Raw genomic sequence first — 17091 nt, 5'->3', positions numbered from 1 at the left:
GCAAATGTTTGCAAAGTAGGGCACTCAGGAACTTGTAAAGACACGCTGGCTAATGTTTTGCAAGGTGTGGAAGACTGCATGGATTAACAGTAAAAGACAGCCAAGCAGACTATAAAACTGTCCCACAAACAGCAAAACAACAGCCCACACGCTGACCTGTCAGACCAGCCTGTCAGGCATGCCTATTTGTCCTATAGGCCAGACCAGCCCTTTTGGTACATTGCCAACAATGTCGAACAACTGCCTTGACCTAAAGTCCCTTAACAGACGCCAGCATTTCTAATGACCCCTTACAATTGATAACCTGCAGATGGTTTGTACAGAATTTACCTGTGCCATATTGTTTTGGGGAAACTACATTAAACATGCCCATCAAAAAACAACATTGGAAACTCTACTGTGTAAATGCAAATAACAAATAAAATGGAAACACAATAATGAACACCAGGAACCGCTTCCAAGATGCAACTGTAACTCTCTGTAATCTTCTTGATAGCTGATTAGTAGATGTAAAAAAACTTAATAAAGGGGAGTTGCTGGATCCTGTAGGAAAGAGGAATCAGTTATGATTTCAGTGGCAACATTAAGGACAATCAGTTCACCTAGAAAACAAGTCAGAACTCAAAAATGGTTTAAATTGCACTGAAGCCATGTTACTGTCTTCCTGCAGGATGTATAAAGGCGACTTGGACCAGCTTCTCTGCACTCATTGGCCTTACACTCGCCATGAGCATAGGTAGGTAAGGATTGAAGTTAGCTTCAGGGATTTGCACAATTTACCCCATGCAAGAGGTGTATTTGAATTAACTGTCTTGTCAGCAGTATTGTAGCACTCGCATTTTGTCAACATTACCGCTACCACTCTTTGATGAGCCCTAATAGCTTAATTGGCAGGAGCTTTCTATCCTGGCCCCATCCTCTGGAACTCTCTCCTTTCCTCTGTCAGGCTGGACCCTATCTCCATGAGGATCAGGAAGTTTTAGAAGGCTTTGCTGTTTAAGCTAGGTTTTGATCAGCCTGAGTCCTCTCTCCTTCCCCTTCTGGTTGTCACAGTGCCACAAAACCCTTTGATGTACATGCACTCTAAGTTCTCCTGACATAACATAACAATACTTATGAAAACCTCTAAACGTATTCCCTAGTGGCAAAATGGCAGCCTCCAGTTCTAATTGGAAAAGGAGCTTGCTTCAAAGGCAAGGGTCTAGAATCAGGAAAGATCAGTCACACAAAGACCATATCCCAAATTTGGACACAAACTGGACATCATTTTAGCAGCTATAGAAACATATGAAATGCTTCCTTTTGATAGCAAGGGAACTAGGACGTGCTTCAAAACCAAAGTGGAGAATCACATGCAAGCAAGATGGCTTTGTGAGATAAAGGCTTGTCACTGACACTTGAATGAATATATAAGTAAAGTCACATTAGCCCTATATCTTTCTGATGTATATAAATTGAATGCCATTAAATTAGTTGATCATAGCACCAGCCATTCATAGTCCATGGAGGCAGAAATGCTGCAGTATGAAGCGTGATATACTAAGTAAATATTATGTATGCAGCCAATTCTCAGACTTTCTTGGAACCCTTGAAACGTATAAGTGCTCTTAACCATAATATGGGAACACCAGGCTAGATGCCAAAACATTTGTTATTAGCTCACTTGACTTCTGCCCATAAATATGACAGAAATGTGATCCACAGGCATTCATTTCATTGCATGAAGTGATTTTTCGTGGCCCAATGAACTTGTGTTAATTCCCCTTCCAAAGGTCTTTGTGTTGATCGGGTCGATTACATTTCAACTAAGACCATGGTGAAAATAAATCCCTTTAACTTTTAGATTACATATTTTGTAAAGCCTCCAGTTAGTGACTGTCTGGCGGGTGTAAGGGTGAAGCCCATGTGGTATTAGGCTGGCTCCTGCTGTGATGCATTTAATCTGATAAATTTATAAACCTATATCCCACCAAACAAATGCCACAAATGCACATAATGGGGGTGATTCTGATTCTGGCGGGCGGCGGAGGCCGCCCGCCAGAATTCCGCCCCCATTATACCGCTCCGCGGTCAGAAGACCGCGGAGGGTATTATGAGTTTTTCCCTGGGCTGGCGGGCGGTCTCCAAAAGACCGCCCGCCAGCCCAGGGAAAAACTCCCTTCCCACGAGGATTCCGGCTCGTAATCGAGCCGGCGGAGTGGGAAGGTGCGACGGGTGCAGTGGCACCCGTCGCGTATTTCAGTGTCTGCAAGGCAGACACTGAAATACTTTGCGGGGCCCTCTTACGGGGGCCCCTGCCGTGCCCATGCCATTGGCATGGGCACGGCAGGGGCCCCCAGGGGCCCCGCGACCCCCCCCTACCGCCATCCTGTTCATGGCGGCTTTCCCGCCATGAACAGGATGGCGGTAGGGGGGGTCAGAATCCTCATGGCGGCGGAGCGCGCTCCACCGCCATGAAGGATTCCCCCGAGCAGCGGTAAGTCGGCGGGAGCCCGCCGACTTGCCGCTTCTGACCGCGGCTGAACGGCCGCGGTCAGAATGCTCGTGGGAGCACCGCCAGCCTGTTGGCGGTGCTCCCGTGGTCGGTGGCCCTGGCGGCCGGTCAGAATGACCCCCAATGTGTTTACAAGGGGGTACTACTCTGCTTTAACTGGAATCCTGCCAGGCATCATTCAATTACAACAAGAATAGTTTTTATTGCTAATAATTATTATTATATATAAGGGGTACTTTTGATCTCAACACTCGGGTGTAGGGCTTGGAGAAGCAGAGAACAAAATAGAAATAGAAATGCTGCTTAGACCTTCATTATGAGAGGCCTGTTAATTGGTGCAATATTAATTGCATATGATAAAAACATACACTGCTGAGGCAGGTCCTATAAATAACACCCAATTATGATTTTTTGGGGGGAATGACATGCAGATTTTGTGCCTACTATACCAAGATCCGCATGCTCAGGTTACTACTGGGATTGTCACCGGCTGGGAATTTTACAATCTTCTGATAAATATCAGTAGGTTTCACTTGTTCTAGTGTTAGGGCTGGCCATGACCCAGGGCTAAGGATTACCATGGAGGGATTTGTAATGCAAGAAGCATCATGCACTTGTTGGTTTGTAATGTATTGATAGAAAGCCTTCCACCCACCTCACACCACATCTAAATCATGGTTTCAAATTATAAAATTCCCAGTCAGAGACAATACCAGTCAGGGATAGAGTTATGCAGGAAGTGGAGTAGGAATTATGGGACATGAATTGTTAGGACTAGAAATTATGTGGCATCCTATAATCAGTTACACTCTCTGCTTGCGGCGATTGCACAGGTAAATAAATCTGGCTTTATATTTGCTACTACATGCAAATACAGACATGCACTGACGCTGTTAGCATGTGTTAGCACATTAAAGCTAAGGTTACTGGTTTTGCCAAATGCTTGTTTTTATAAAGACATGAAAGTTGTAGTTGTGTAAAACGAACCAGTTACTTGCAGGCATATCATAGTGGCTATTCACAAAGGTAAATTTATACATGAGTTAATCTACTCATGCAAGTTTAGTCTTACTCTTCGTAGTAAATTTATTACACTAGGCTATTTACCATTTAAGAGTGTAAATTTACTACAAAGTGTAGGCTTACATGTCTCCAATACAAAGGTTTTTCCCCTGGACCTATTGTTAAAATCCTAACGTATGATATGTGGATACTTAATTATCAACACAAGAACAACAGATATAACTTTGATCTAAAAACATAGGCAATTTTGCTCCAACCACAATATTTAGACTCTCATAAATATTAAGTAAAATATACATAAAATACTAGTGACATTTGTTAATATAGTTTATCATCCATTAGACCAGATACATCATCAAAAACATATGGTCCAAAATATCATAGAAAACAACTGAATACAATCATCATTGTAACATAGAATAACATAGAAAACAATTGTATCCACATATCGAAAGTTTGGATTTAACAATAAGTCCAGAAGAAAAACTTTACTATTGGTTTGACTGAACCATATCCCCTGTGCCTTTATAAAAGGGGTTTGGGGTATCCTGGTTGCTAGGTGTTGTTATCTCTTTGAACCACAGTGGCTATTATCTCTTGGTAACCATAGATAGAGAATGTTGTGATGGAGATGTTCCATCTGTGTTGTGATGATGATCATTAGAATGTTACAAAGGCAGCTGGAGCCTGGTCTTTCCTAAAGCTGGAGTTATGGGTAGAGCCTTTATACAGAAGTAAACTTATTCCATCAAGCATCTAATCTCCTGTGGTGACTGGAATACTATAGGTTTACTCTCTAAATTGTTATTGGCTTACATGTCTCTACCTAAGTGTTTGGAGCATAAGTTGGAGGAGAGGATGTGGCATAACAGACAGAGCTGCAACTTTGAAACTGGGAAACCAGCTTTAAGTCTCAGCGACAGCTCAACATCCTGTGATTCCGGACAAATTACTTAATCTCCCTATGCCTACGAGAATTAATGTGTCCTTGAATAATGTTACTGGTGCTCATGTAAAGTGATCCAATACCTTTGAGTTTTGTTTGCACTACATACAACTGGGAAAAAAATTAAACTGTGTGTGTACTTGTAACTTTTCACACTAGGCCGCGATCTTCACAATCAGGCACAGATGTCCCTACGAAAATGTATTGGTAACATTTTAAACATTTACTAAAGTTTAAACAGAAGTAAAACCATTTTTGAGGTAAATATTAATGAAAATGAATTTTAAATATTTAATTTAAATGTAGGAACAATTAAAAAATGAATTAATTATTAATGAGTTTAAATAAATTAAATACAATTGCAATTATGTTTTAATTTATTAATTTATTAACAAAAAATCCACCTAAAGTAAAATGGTTATGTGTATTTCTTATGTATTAAATTATAAAAAATTGAATATAGAATTTACCTAAATTCATTTCATTATTTAAAAAAAAACATAAAGTTACATTTATTTTTAAAAACTGTTATTCAGCTAGTTTAAAAAGTTTTTAAAAATATATATAGAAATTCACTTAAAAAAACAAAGGTTACAGGGATGTTATAATCAGGCTCAGATTTTAGCCATACCAAACCATAGAAATTCACCAGTTATAGCTAGTGTTACTGTTGTATCCTCCACATGAAATAAGGGAAACTCCAAGAAGCTTCTTTGTCTGGAAAAAGAAGATTTATTCCCCTGTCAACACCAACGTCCTCACAGCCACCGAGTCAAAAGCAGCTCCGCAACTGCCCAGCTCAGAATCTGTGAGGTCATCGGAATTCCAGCTGATACATTCCATAAAGACATAATACACATTTAGATAGAATTTTAAAACACAACACATCTTCCCCCTTTCAAACAAAATGACCCCCAAAAAATATAAAAACAAAAATAAACAACCCACCAAACCACCATAAAAAACTTGTCACCCTCAATACATAACATATTGATTAAGATACTTAGGTTTAGACACGTTCCTTCTAGGTCTATCCAACACTTCCCTCGTATCCACCTGAATCACACCTTCCTTGGACCTCTCAGATTGGTCCAGAACGCAAGTAGTGTGAGTACCACTACCAACATCCAATGCTCCATCACCCCGAAAGTTGCCTTCTGAACTCCCTAAGAGCAGTCCAGAACCTCCTCCCTGAAGGTCTCCGCCTTGACTCACTTCCTCGCACACTCCCCTCTCCAAGGCACCATCACCCACATTAACATCATAACCACCATCAAACCTCATGCTCCACCATTTGCCTCCTTCCACCATAACAGAATGTTTAGACACCCTAATAACCTTAGTGATAGGAAAAAAACTAGAAACTCCCATCCTTCTCCCTTGAGGTTTCTTCACTCTAACTGCATCACCAACAGCAAATGGAAACGCCTTAACTCTTTTGAGATTGTCATATCTCCTCTTACTCCTACTTTGATGTCTCTCTACCTTTTCTTTTACTTGACTGAGATCAACGTTTGCATCACTCCCCAAAGTTTCTTGCACCACCCACTCAGGAGAGAGTTCATTACCAGAGTGCCTACCCTTCAAAAGCACAAAAGGAGCAACACCTGTAGCAGAATGTGGCGTGTTGTGATAACTCCAGATCCTTTCTGAAACCGCTTCTTGCACATTAACCCCCGAACTGACAGCCAATTGAATGGTCTCCTTGATCATCCTGTTCACCCTTTCTACTAAAACATTCCCTTGCGGGCTATATAAAGCAGTAGTAAGATGCTTTATATTGCATTTCCTTAAAAAGTTCACCATCTGATGTGAGATAAATTGTACACCATTGTCAGAGACTAAAAACTCCGGAATTCCCTCCCAATGAAAAATCTCCTTCAAGAAATCAATCACGCAGGTGGTATTCGGTTCTCTTAAACATTTATATGATACCCACTTAGAAAAATAATCCACTGCAACCAATACATATTTCTTCCCATCATTGCAAACTCTTAACGGACCCATAAAATCTAGACCCAACTTCTGCCACGGCTTGTCAGGGAAGGGTACAGAACACAAAGGCACCTCCCTGGTGTGCAAACTTTTATCTGCTACTCTACAACTACCACAATTCTTAATTACTACTTCTACTTCAGAATCCATACCTGGCCACCAATAATATAGACGTAAACGTCTTCTCGTACAAGTAATACCAACATGCCCATGATGGGCCAACTTTATTAATCTGAGCCTTAGCTCACTGGGAGGAATCAAACGTTCTCCCCTCAAAACTAAATCGTCTTCCACATTTAACTCCTCCTTGATCTTGCCATAAGATTTCATTACATCTGACAATCCCCCACCCGTAGGCCAACCTTCATGAATATACTTCTTAAGGAGTAGTAAAAACTTATCCTTGCTCACCGCCTCTTTCCAAACTGGCCTAGAGATGACTTCACCAGCTGCAACCACACCATCAATCATGCCCACCACAACGTCTTCCTCGACTGACAGTCTCTCAATTCTAGTGTTATTGACAGGACACCTAGACAGGAAATCTGCCCTGCAGTTATTTGTCCCTGAAATGTGCTTCACCTTCATATTAAATTCATACAACCTGGCTAACAATCTGGTCAGCCTAGGACTGGTTTTATTAAAAACTTTATCGTTCCAAAGATAGACCAATGGCTTGTGATCTGTGACAAGCGTGAACTCCCTTCCCCAAACATATGTTGAGAAATGATTAACTCCCCATACACAAGCCAACACCTCCCTCTCGATCGTGCTATAATTCATTTCAGCATCCGATAGACGTCTAGATGCAAATGCGATTGTATGCTCCTTCCCTTTTTCCATCTGACTAAGAATGGCTCCCAAACCAACACCACTTGCATCCACGGTAATTACTGAAGGTAGATCCTCGTCAAACGGATGAAGAGCAGGAGCCTGTACAATGAGAGACTTAAGCGTGGAAAAAGCTTGCTCCTGCTCCCCCAGCCATACAAATTTTTCCCCCTCCCTCAGAATCCTCCTTAACGGCTCCGACAAATAAGCAAAATTTTGCACAAAGTGTGAGTAGTACTCACAAAGACCTAAAAGGGATCTCACCTGATCTTTATTATTAGGAGCAGGGGAATTCTCAATAGCCAATAATAAATCTCTTTTGGGAAGAATACCTTGTGCAGAAATTTGATGACCTAGATAATCAACTGAATCTACCATAAACTTACACTTGTCTTTTCTAACCGTAATCCCAAGTTCATTCAGAATTCCCAAAACTCTGTCCAACATGAGTACATGATCTTGAAAAGATTCCGAACCAATTAAAATGTCATCCTGGTAAGCTAAAACACCCTGAATGTCACCAAATAACTGAAACATAAGTTTCTGGAATACAGACGCTGCGGAGGCTAAGCCAAAAGGCATTCGCAAAAATCTAAAAGCCCCAAATGGGGTAATAAACGTGGTGAGTGAACGGGATTCCTTACTCAACTCCACCTGATGGTAGGCAGACCTAAGGTCAATTGTAGAGAAAACCTTCATTCCCCCCAAACGAGCCAATAACTCTTGAATTTTGGGCAAAGGAAAGCAATCAACCAAAATATTTTTGTTTAACGATCTCAAGTCTATGCACAATCTTAACTCTCCAGTCTTCTTAACCGCAACTACAATTGGAGACACCTATTGTGAAGAGTCAACTGGTTCAATAACCCCATCACTGCATAACTCACACAGATGCTCTTTCAATTTTCCCCTGACACTCAAAGGCACATTACGTACCCTATGTACAACAGGAACAGCATCAGGTTTGAGAATAATCCTATGTTCATACCCCCTCACCAAACCAAGCTTATTGCTGAAAACCTTTGAGTGTTTAATAAGAACATCCTGGATGGAATCTAATTTAACCTCCACTTTCCCCACCAATGTAATGGGTTGATCGGTGCCTGGCCTAAGCACCATACCAAACTGCCCCTGATCCTTCCACCCCAAAATGTTGTACCCTCTCTTGGCAACATACACTTTAGTGTCGATGTTCTTGTGCTGGTATCCAACTTTTCCAATAAAGTACCCCAGCATATCAATCTCTTGGCCATCAAACGCTATGGTTTTTATATCAGGAGCAGATAAAGGAGAGTCACTCCAAAAGGAATGATAATTTGCATCAGAAACAATCATTATTGGTGAACCTGAATCCACCGTAACTTTCAACTTAACTTCACCAATCATAACTTCACATACCGGATCTTTGGAACACTTAAGACCAGACTTACAATTGGATGCATCATTAACCATAAGAACACACTTTTTGGAAAGATGCAAATCACCACACTCGCCCACTTGCCTCTCAACAAATTGTTGCTGTTCAACCAACATCACCTTTTGATCTTGTTTACACACTCCAGCGAAATGACCAGTCTTCTTACACTTCATACATGTTTTTCCTAAAGCTGGACAAATAGGGGAATTGGCCAAGTGTGAATTAGAGCCACACCTGAAACAGAAAAGCTTTTTGGTGTTGCTCTTTTTCAAATCAGGGGTAGTGGACATAACAGTTTTAGATTTCTGTGATACCAAACAAACATCTTCAACTGGAAACCCTCTCACTTTACCCAATTCTTTAGAGGCTAACATAGAACATTCAATTCCTCTAGCAATTTCCAACGTTTCATTCAACGTTGGGTCTCTACAACATAAGATCTTTTCTTGAATTTTAGCATCATAACAATTAACAACCAGTTGATCTCTGAGATACTGATCCAAAGGACCTACAAATTCAGAAGTAGACGCTAAAATTCGAAGATCAGCTACAAAACTGTCAACTGATTCATGCTGAAGTTGTTTCCGTGTGAAAAATTTGTGTCTCTCAACAATGATGCTGAGGTCATCCTTGAAGTGGTTTTCTAATCTTCTCACGGCTTCGGTGAACACGTCCCAATCACCAGTGGCAAAAGGTTGCGCCTGGGGTTGATGGTCGAAAATTCTTTGCCCTTCTGTGCCAAGGCAATTATACAAAATCGCCTTCTTGCGAGCAGCAGAAAGTTAACCCCATCAATAGCAACAAAATGGCTCTCAAAGGATTTAAACCAATGCTGCCATCTTATCACAGGGATGCCAGGTTCAGGAAGAAAAGATAAAGGTAAGTTAGCTGTTTGCATATTGAAAGTAAAATGAAACAACAGACAGCTGGATGCGAGCGTGCGAAGCGCCAGTTAGAAATAAACTCCTTTGCTGCACGTAATTTGCACAGGGCGTGTGCAAAACTCGTGATGAAAGTGAAAACTAGGTGAGTATCGTGTCTCAGCAACCAAACTTGAGACAGATACTGAGCCGTGCGATTCCCAAAAGACTCGATGAGGATCAATACCGCCAGAAAGTTGACTTCTCTGTCAACAGTAACAACTTATCGCAAACATCCAGCCTTCGAAAAATAGAGAACGTGCAAACGTGGAGTCTGTTACTTAGCAACCAAAATTGTAGCGAGCCAGGAATGCACGCGTGCAGACGCCGTAATCCCTCGTGGATCCGAAACTAGATAACAGATTGCCTCGCTCTTCCGCGTGGCGTCCGTTACCTGGCAACAAAATAATGTTGCACGTAAGTGAAAAAACAAAGAAAAACGGCGCTTTAGAAATGTTACCGCAGTCCTCCAGCGAACATCTCCCTAAAAAGGATGCCGGCAGCAAGAATACTGATTACAGAAGTAACCGAAAGACAGGCAGAGTTGCTATGTGCTGGGGCCGAGGGAGGGCTCCTCGCCGGTCTGAATGGCTGAGAGATGCGGTGTTTTGTCATGATCAGTTGTCAGTATTCTGGGGACTCATGCCAGAGGGATCCCGTCCTAAGGATATTTGGGCCCCTCTGAATAAATACTTGGCGACCCAGAAGGAAGGTGCTGTGTGATTGGTGGCTCCCAACCGCGAGGTTCACCCCCCCATGGATTGTATGTGTTACTATGGTATAAGATAAGCCTGAGCGATGTGACTACTTGCTCCACCTGCCTTTTTTTGTAGTTTTGCAATTGTTTTCTCCTGTAGTTCCTTCCCCTCGACTATGTCAGTTATGACCTTTGATGAGTAAGTATTTCCCCTGCACCGGGGCTGTGAACTCCTCGCTCCTCCGGTGTGGTGGATTGTTGAAGATGGCTCCCTTGATACTGTAGCATATAAGTAGAGACTTTAGCTGAGAGCCTCTTGTGATGTGGGATATTATTGAAGCTATATGGTTTGCAATGTTTCTTTTCTCTCACTGACTTTTCCCGTCGAGGGACTTGTTTTGTATTATCGAATGTTTGTGTTCTTATACAAAATTAAATAAAAAAGAAATTTAAAAAAGTAACCGAAAGACAGGCTGTAAGGACACGAAGAAGTAGGTGAGGTCGCGTGGGTTCAAATGGTGTTGACCAGCTCATCGCCAAAAGATGTTGTATCCTCCACATGAAATAAGGGAAACTCCAAGAAGCTTCTTTGTCTGGAACAAGAAGATTTATTCCCCTGTCAACACCAACGTCCTCACAGCCACCGAGTCAAAAGTAGCTCCGCAACTGCCCAGCTCAGAATCTGTGAGGTCATCGGAATTCCAGCTGATACATTCCATAAAGACATAATACACATTTAGATAGAATTTTAAAACACAACAGTTACCTTAAGTAACTATAACTCGTGCCCTAAGGTAATTCTAACTCACGCCCGCAATGCACAGTTTTTTCATCAAAGTTTACTGCAAATATTACACTGACATTTTCAATGATGTAATGAAAAATGGCATGATTGCTGTAATTTGTGGGCTAATTCGCAGTGCATGGCAAAGGCGTGAGTTATAGTTACCCTAGACTACTTGAGGTAACTCTAACTATAACTGGTGAATTTCTATGGTTTGGTATGGTTAAAATCGGAGAATGACTATAACGTCCCTGTAGCCTGCGGCCAGGCCCTGAGGCAAAACCCCAAAAGCACCCAACCTTGCACTGTGCACAACCTTCACCCTTGTGCAGGGCAGGCTGCCCACAAGAACTGGCATGCAGCCAGATCCTGTGGCGAATACCCCTTAACCCAAAACCACGATGTGCAAACACTTTGGCTGTGCACGGTGGAAGTTGGCCGTGGCTTCTCTGGGTGTGAGAATATGTGTTAGAGGGTGTATCTGGGGGTGAAAGTGGCTGTCAGATTATCAGTCTGGGTGTGAGAGTGCGTACATCAGTGTTTTACTGGGTGTGTCAGTGTGTGAGCGGGTCTGTGAGTTGGTGCATAAGGGTGTCAGTGGGTCTGTAAGTGGGTGTGTGATGGTCTGAGTGGATGTGTGTGAGGGGGTGCGTATCTCTCTGAGTGGGTCTGAGTGGGTGCATGAGGGTCCGAGTGGGTCTGTGAGTGGGTTTGTAAGGGTCTGAATGTTATTTTTTTTTTTAATATATATTTTATTTAATTAAAAAAAATTGAAATGAGTTCAGCTGGACTCAAACCCCTAAAGCTCAGGGTGAATGTCTGCGATCTCACACTGAGCTACGGTGTTTTTTGTGTGTGTATTTTAGCCCTTTATTGGCTATCTTGGAATGCGAAGGAGCCCTTGCAGTCCCTCCTCACTTATTTATTTGTTTAAAAAACAATTGTAACTAAAATGCCCTTTACAGGCTATCTGGGATATATTTTTTTATTTTTTAATAAAATGCCCTCATTATGGGCTGCCTGACACTGCAGGGGAAGCCTTAAGGAATCCCTTGCAGTGCCAATGTTTCTGCAAGCACAGAGCTGCTTTGACAGCAGCTCCATGCTTGCTGAAGCATTTCATCTCTGTCCTCTGCACACATGCAGGGGACAGAGATGAAAGCTCTACTGTTTGACAGCAGGACCTGCTTTAAAGAGCGCTGCAGCCAAGCCACAGCAAACAGCTATGTCCTGCGAATGGGCACCCCGGACAAAGCAGGAGCCAACCTTGGAAGGTGGAGGTCCCCAGGGTCACCTGTGGTTCCACAAGGGGGGGTCACACAGCCCCCCTCCAACTTGAAGATAGCCCCAGGGAGTGGTGGTCCCCGGGGCGCTGGGATCCGAAACAGAGCCCCTTTCAATCTTTTACTGTTTGCCCTTTGGGGGCACGGCCCCCTTGCATGGATTAATATAGAAGCTCTGGGGGTGGTGGTCTCTGGGGCTTGGGGGTCCCATAGGAACCCTCTTTCTTTATTTTTAAAGATTTGCCCTGGGTTGGCAGTCCCCCAGGCAGCAGAGGGGGTGCACCCCCACCACGACAAATACAATGCATTTTGGCCCATTGGGTGGTGGTCCCTAGGTGCGGGAGGCCACAGGCCCCCCCCACATAAAATTAGCTCAACACCCCTGGGAGGTGGTGATCCCTGGGGTAGCTGGGGGGGCCGCACAGCCCCCCTCTCCTAGTAAAGTGTTGCCCTAAGGGGTGGTGGTCCCTGGGACAGCAGGGGGGGGTCCACAAAGCCCCCCACATATTCAATGCATTTTGCCTGGGGGTGGTGGTCCCCGGGGCACGGAGGGGCCTATAGCTCAATGCCCCATGGAGGTGGTGGTGCCAAGGGCAGCGGGGGCCATAGCCCCCCATACAAAAAAATAGGCCCTGGGGAGATGGCGGTCCCCAGGGCATCGGGAGAGGGCCAGGAGGTACCCCCGCTTTTTTTTAAGTCCCTGGGACTTAGCCCACTGAGGGGCAGTAGGCTAACACAGCGCGGGAAACTGCACTTAGTTTTTTAATTTTATTTTATGAGCAGAGTCGTGGATCTACTGCGTCTCCGCTCGTAAAATAATAAAAAAATGCTTTTTAGCCCAGGGGGTGAGGAGGGGAGCTAAGGGGTCAGGGTGTTCGGACCCAGGCCCCTTTTGTTTATTTTTTTACTTTTTTTTTTTTAGACTCGGCTGAAGCCGAGTCCCAAGATGGCTGACAACACTTCAACAACTTCTGTAGTTGTAGTGTTATCAGCCAATCACATCTGAGCACGAGATTGTTAGGGGTCACAAATCCTTCGTATCCCTAGATATACAAAGTGGTTTTCCCTTAATTTCTCAAACACTACTGAACAGAATTACACCAAAAGAAAAAGGCAGTCTTTCCGGACCAGGATCTATCTTCCTGCCAAATTTGGTGTAATTTCGTCAAGTAGTTTTTGTTCTATCATTTTTCAAAATCCCTATGGAGACCCCCCTTTTTCTATGCCCCCACCGATGTATCACCCCGAAACTTTCCAGACAGCAGCTGGTGGGACTAGCAACATTTTTTGGAAAGTTTCATGAAGATCAGTCAAGCGGCACCAAAAATATAGGCAATTAAAAAAACGCTTTTTATATAGAAACTAGGTCCTAACTATAACTACCTGGTGGCGACCAGTATCTATATATATATATATATATATATATATATATATATAAAAGATTTAACTGAAGGTATATATTTTTAAGAAATCTGAAAAAAGTTAATAATTTTAACAGTATTTCCCATGGGGCTGTATGTGATGTCATGGCAGAGATCTTGGCAGTGAGGCTGGAGATCTCCAAACAGAAAACAAAGGAGAGCATGGAAGTAGTACTACAGTAGTACTCCCATCCATACTACAAAACATAGTTTATGAATAGACCCCAACATATTTAATTGTGAATACGTAATAGCCATTGCACAGCTGTTGTTAACTTTATGTTTAAAATCATGAACATTATTTCAACTTTACTCATAAGCCGAAAAGCAAAAGCAAATGGAATACGCTGGAGAAGAAGTAAAGTAGCTAGTTCAGTGGCCCAGTGAAAGGCCCAATTCATGGGCATGATCACAATGTCAGCAAATGGGATTGACATGAGGCTGAATGATGATCCAGAATGTGACATGCAAAATTATGCCTACCTCATGGACAGACTCATTAGTGGAGCACTAAGGACCCGCTATGACAGTCGCAAGCAGCTTTGCTTCTCATGATGGGAGCACAGCAGGCAAAGTGCAAACAGGCCTGTTGTGATGAGAGTGCCGGCTTGCAACATCTCTCTATGATTGATTTTGATGTACACTGGTAATGGTTTAGTGCTTACAGTCCATCATGGCTTGATGAATAGGTATGCTGCCTGTCGGTGTCTACAATTAGAGGTGTCAATCTCTCTGTCTTGTGGTAGCCAGGAAATCACAGCACAAAGAAGTGTGAAACTGCTTCAGTGGTCAAGTCCTACAGTCAGCATGACACTCAAGAAAAGGCCGCTTTTTTGGCTGCACAACTGTGCCATTCTTCACTGGTTTCTAAACTCCATCACCCCTCTTTGTGAATGGCCTGATAATTGCAATAGTGCCTGAATCTGAGTTACCGAAATAAGGAGAGCTATGGGAACACTGTGGATTCATTTTGATTCACACAGAGATTTCAGTTTAAAATCAGCTGTAGTCCAAGAGTTGAACTCCAGGAGAAACTGAGGAATTACTGGTGGGGTGGGGGATTCTTAATTTGAGCTGATGTTTACAAGTGGGGCCTACCAGCACTAATGTTTGGGGACTAGGGGCCTGATTTAGATATTGGCAGATGGATTACTCTCTCACAACGGTGACGGATATCCCATCTGCCAAAATCTAAATCCCTTTATGTCCTATGGTGGTTCAACTTCGGCAGATGGGCGACAAAGTATGAACGTAGGGATGGAAGAGAACATGCAATAGTGAGATATACGAGCAAGGACAGTTTGATGGTAGATGAGAGGCATGAGGTGGAATCAAGACTATGCAACCTTGGTATTCAGCATCTCCGAAATTCGGTAGCAAGGGCCACAGTTGTCTGGGCAAAACTTTGTGCCTCAGCACTTACCCTTTTAAAAATAAAGCACTGACTCTGGGAATCAGATGCCCCCGAGTACTTTCTCAAGGGGAATTCCGCATGTAATCCCGATTACTCAGCACCCTCAGAGTTACCATTGCCTCCGTTATTGGTAAATTACCACCACTAGATCTGAGGCCCTAGCACCTCACTGACACACGACTCTTTCCAAGAGTTTTAGACTGTGTCACCTTGTGTGTTAAACGGCTGGGACTGTTTCCAAGCACCACTGTGAAGTGCTGGGGCTCGGTGATTCGCGCCGTGTGGAGTGATTTAAAAGCACTGGCACTCGCCTCCCAGAAGTGCAAGTCAAGCACTAGCCCGGTGCAGCTGTTCAGGGCATATTGAAGACACAGATGAACCAAACGAGCTACTAATGACTCCGGGCTGTAGAAGCGCAGCGCTCCTACAAACCATAGGAAAAAAGGTATTTTTTGATCACAGCCGGTTCAAAGGGAGGGTCAATGTTTACTGTGTGGTTCAACAAAAGCCAGCTGTGCGCCGCGTGCTGCCGTGTAACTCGACATCTCGCTCTCCTCCCCACACCTAATTGGAAATGCAGTGATGGGAAATGTATTAAATGGCCTATTCCTTGCTAGCAAATGCAGCTAATGCAGAACATTTAACATCATTATTTTGTTCATCAGTTCTTCCATCTCAAAGGAATAATCTTCCACTCTCCTGGTGGCAATTCCAGTTGATAAGTTGCAATTTTTTTCTTATCGCCCCAGTTATATCATCTACGTTTGTGGGTACTAGTGTACCACCCAAGCAGATCATAGAGGGCGTTTTCTGACACACAAACTGAAACCAATTGAAACTAACAGACATCACCAGAAACCAAAATCAGATTCATTTTGCAACGTGTACCTGCTGAATTTCCTTCAAATAAGTTCAACCATGTGTAAACTAGTCGACTGGATCCTTCACTGGGCTTAGCTTTTAAAACCCAGCTGTCTGGAAGTTACTTATGCCCGCCGTTCTCACATCTCGAAAAACGATTATGAAAGGTGATTCACACTCCTGCATTAAAAGCATAGTTGAATAAAATATTATTTGAAAAAAATCTGCTCCATCTGTTCCAATTCTCTTAACCTCCCACATTCCAATTTATTACTCGTTTAGGTGTTAAGACTTAAGCCTACATAGTGTTATGCCCTTTGTGGTGTTTTTGCAATCCATTAGCATCAATGGTACCCTGGCTTGGTTTCATCAACATCATAAAGGTAGTTTAAGTGACAACATAACATCGTACAGAAGTAAATAAAAGCCTGCATGTGTTGGAAAGTGGAGGGCAGAGCCAGCAATGCTGCCTTTGGTGACTCCTGAGTAATGTAAATGCCATGAGTTGCTGAGCCAGAGAATGTCTAACTACTTCTTCCTTGCTGGTTGCTAAGTAAGAAGGTTGATGTACATTTAAGGCAGGCTCTCCACTCATTTGTATGGGAGAGCCTGGGGCAATGCCTTATCACAAAGCTTAGGGAATCGGGGGTGTAGAGTCAGGAACGCCTAAACTCCCACTGGCGACCCCCTAAATTTCATCCATGCAGTGATATCTAGGCAGATATTACACTCTTTTGCCATAAGAATATAATAAAAATAATAGCTACTCTGTGATTCTTTATTGATGGATTTACTAAAAAAGTGAAAAACATTTTAAATAAAGTTACTGAAAAAATATTTGCCTTTGATTACTTGGAAACTTAAATAAAAGACAACTTCAGATTTCTAAAGTGGATGTAGTTTGGGCTTTGTGAATGAAAGGTAGTTGAAAAGCTTTTTACTAAAACAAGAATATTTACTGAAGGATTCAAGTTCTGTGTAATTTTAACGAATTGAATTTGCCTA

The 17091-nt window shown here is 42.8% G+C and overlaps 1 protein-coding gene and 1 long non-coding RNA gene across 5 annotated transcripts in view; one reads left to right on the top strand and one right to left on the bottom strand.

The window, feature by feature from the left end:
- Nucleotides 1-17091, top strand: part of NFIA (nuclear factor I A) — an 807499-nt gene that overhangs the window by 105119 nt on the left and 685289 nt on the right. The window lies entirely within an intron of this gene.
- Nucleotides 1-17091, bottom strand: part of LOC138293365 (uncharacterized) — a 74451-nt gene that overhangs the window by 13820 nt on the left and 43540 nt on the right. The window lies entirely within an intron of this gene.

The sequence above is a fragment of the Pleurodeles waltl genome, chromosome 4_2, assembly GCF_031143425.1.
Source record: "Pleurodeles waltl isolate 20211129_DDA chromosome 4_2, aPleWal1.hap1.20221129, whole genome shotgun sequence".
Classification (NCBI taxonomy): Eukaryota; Metazoa; Chordata; class Amphibia; order Caudata; family Salamandridae; genus Pleurodeles; species Pleurodeles waltl.
The sequence above is the reverse complement of the archived record's forward strand: the minus strand, read 5'-3'. Positions and strand labels throughout refer to the sequence as shown.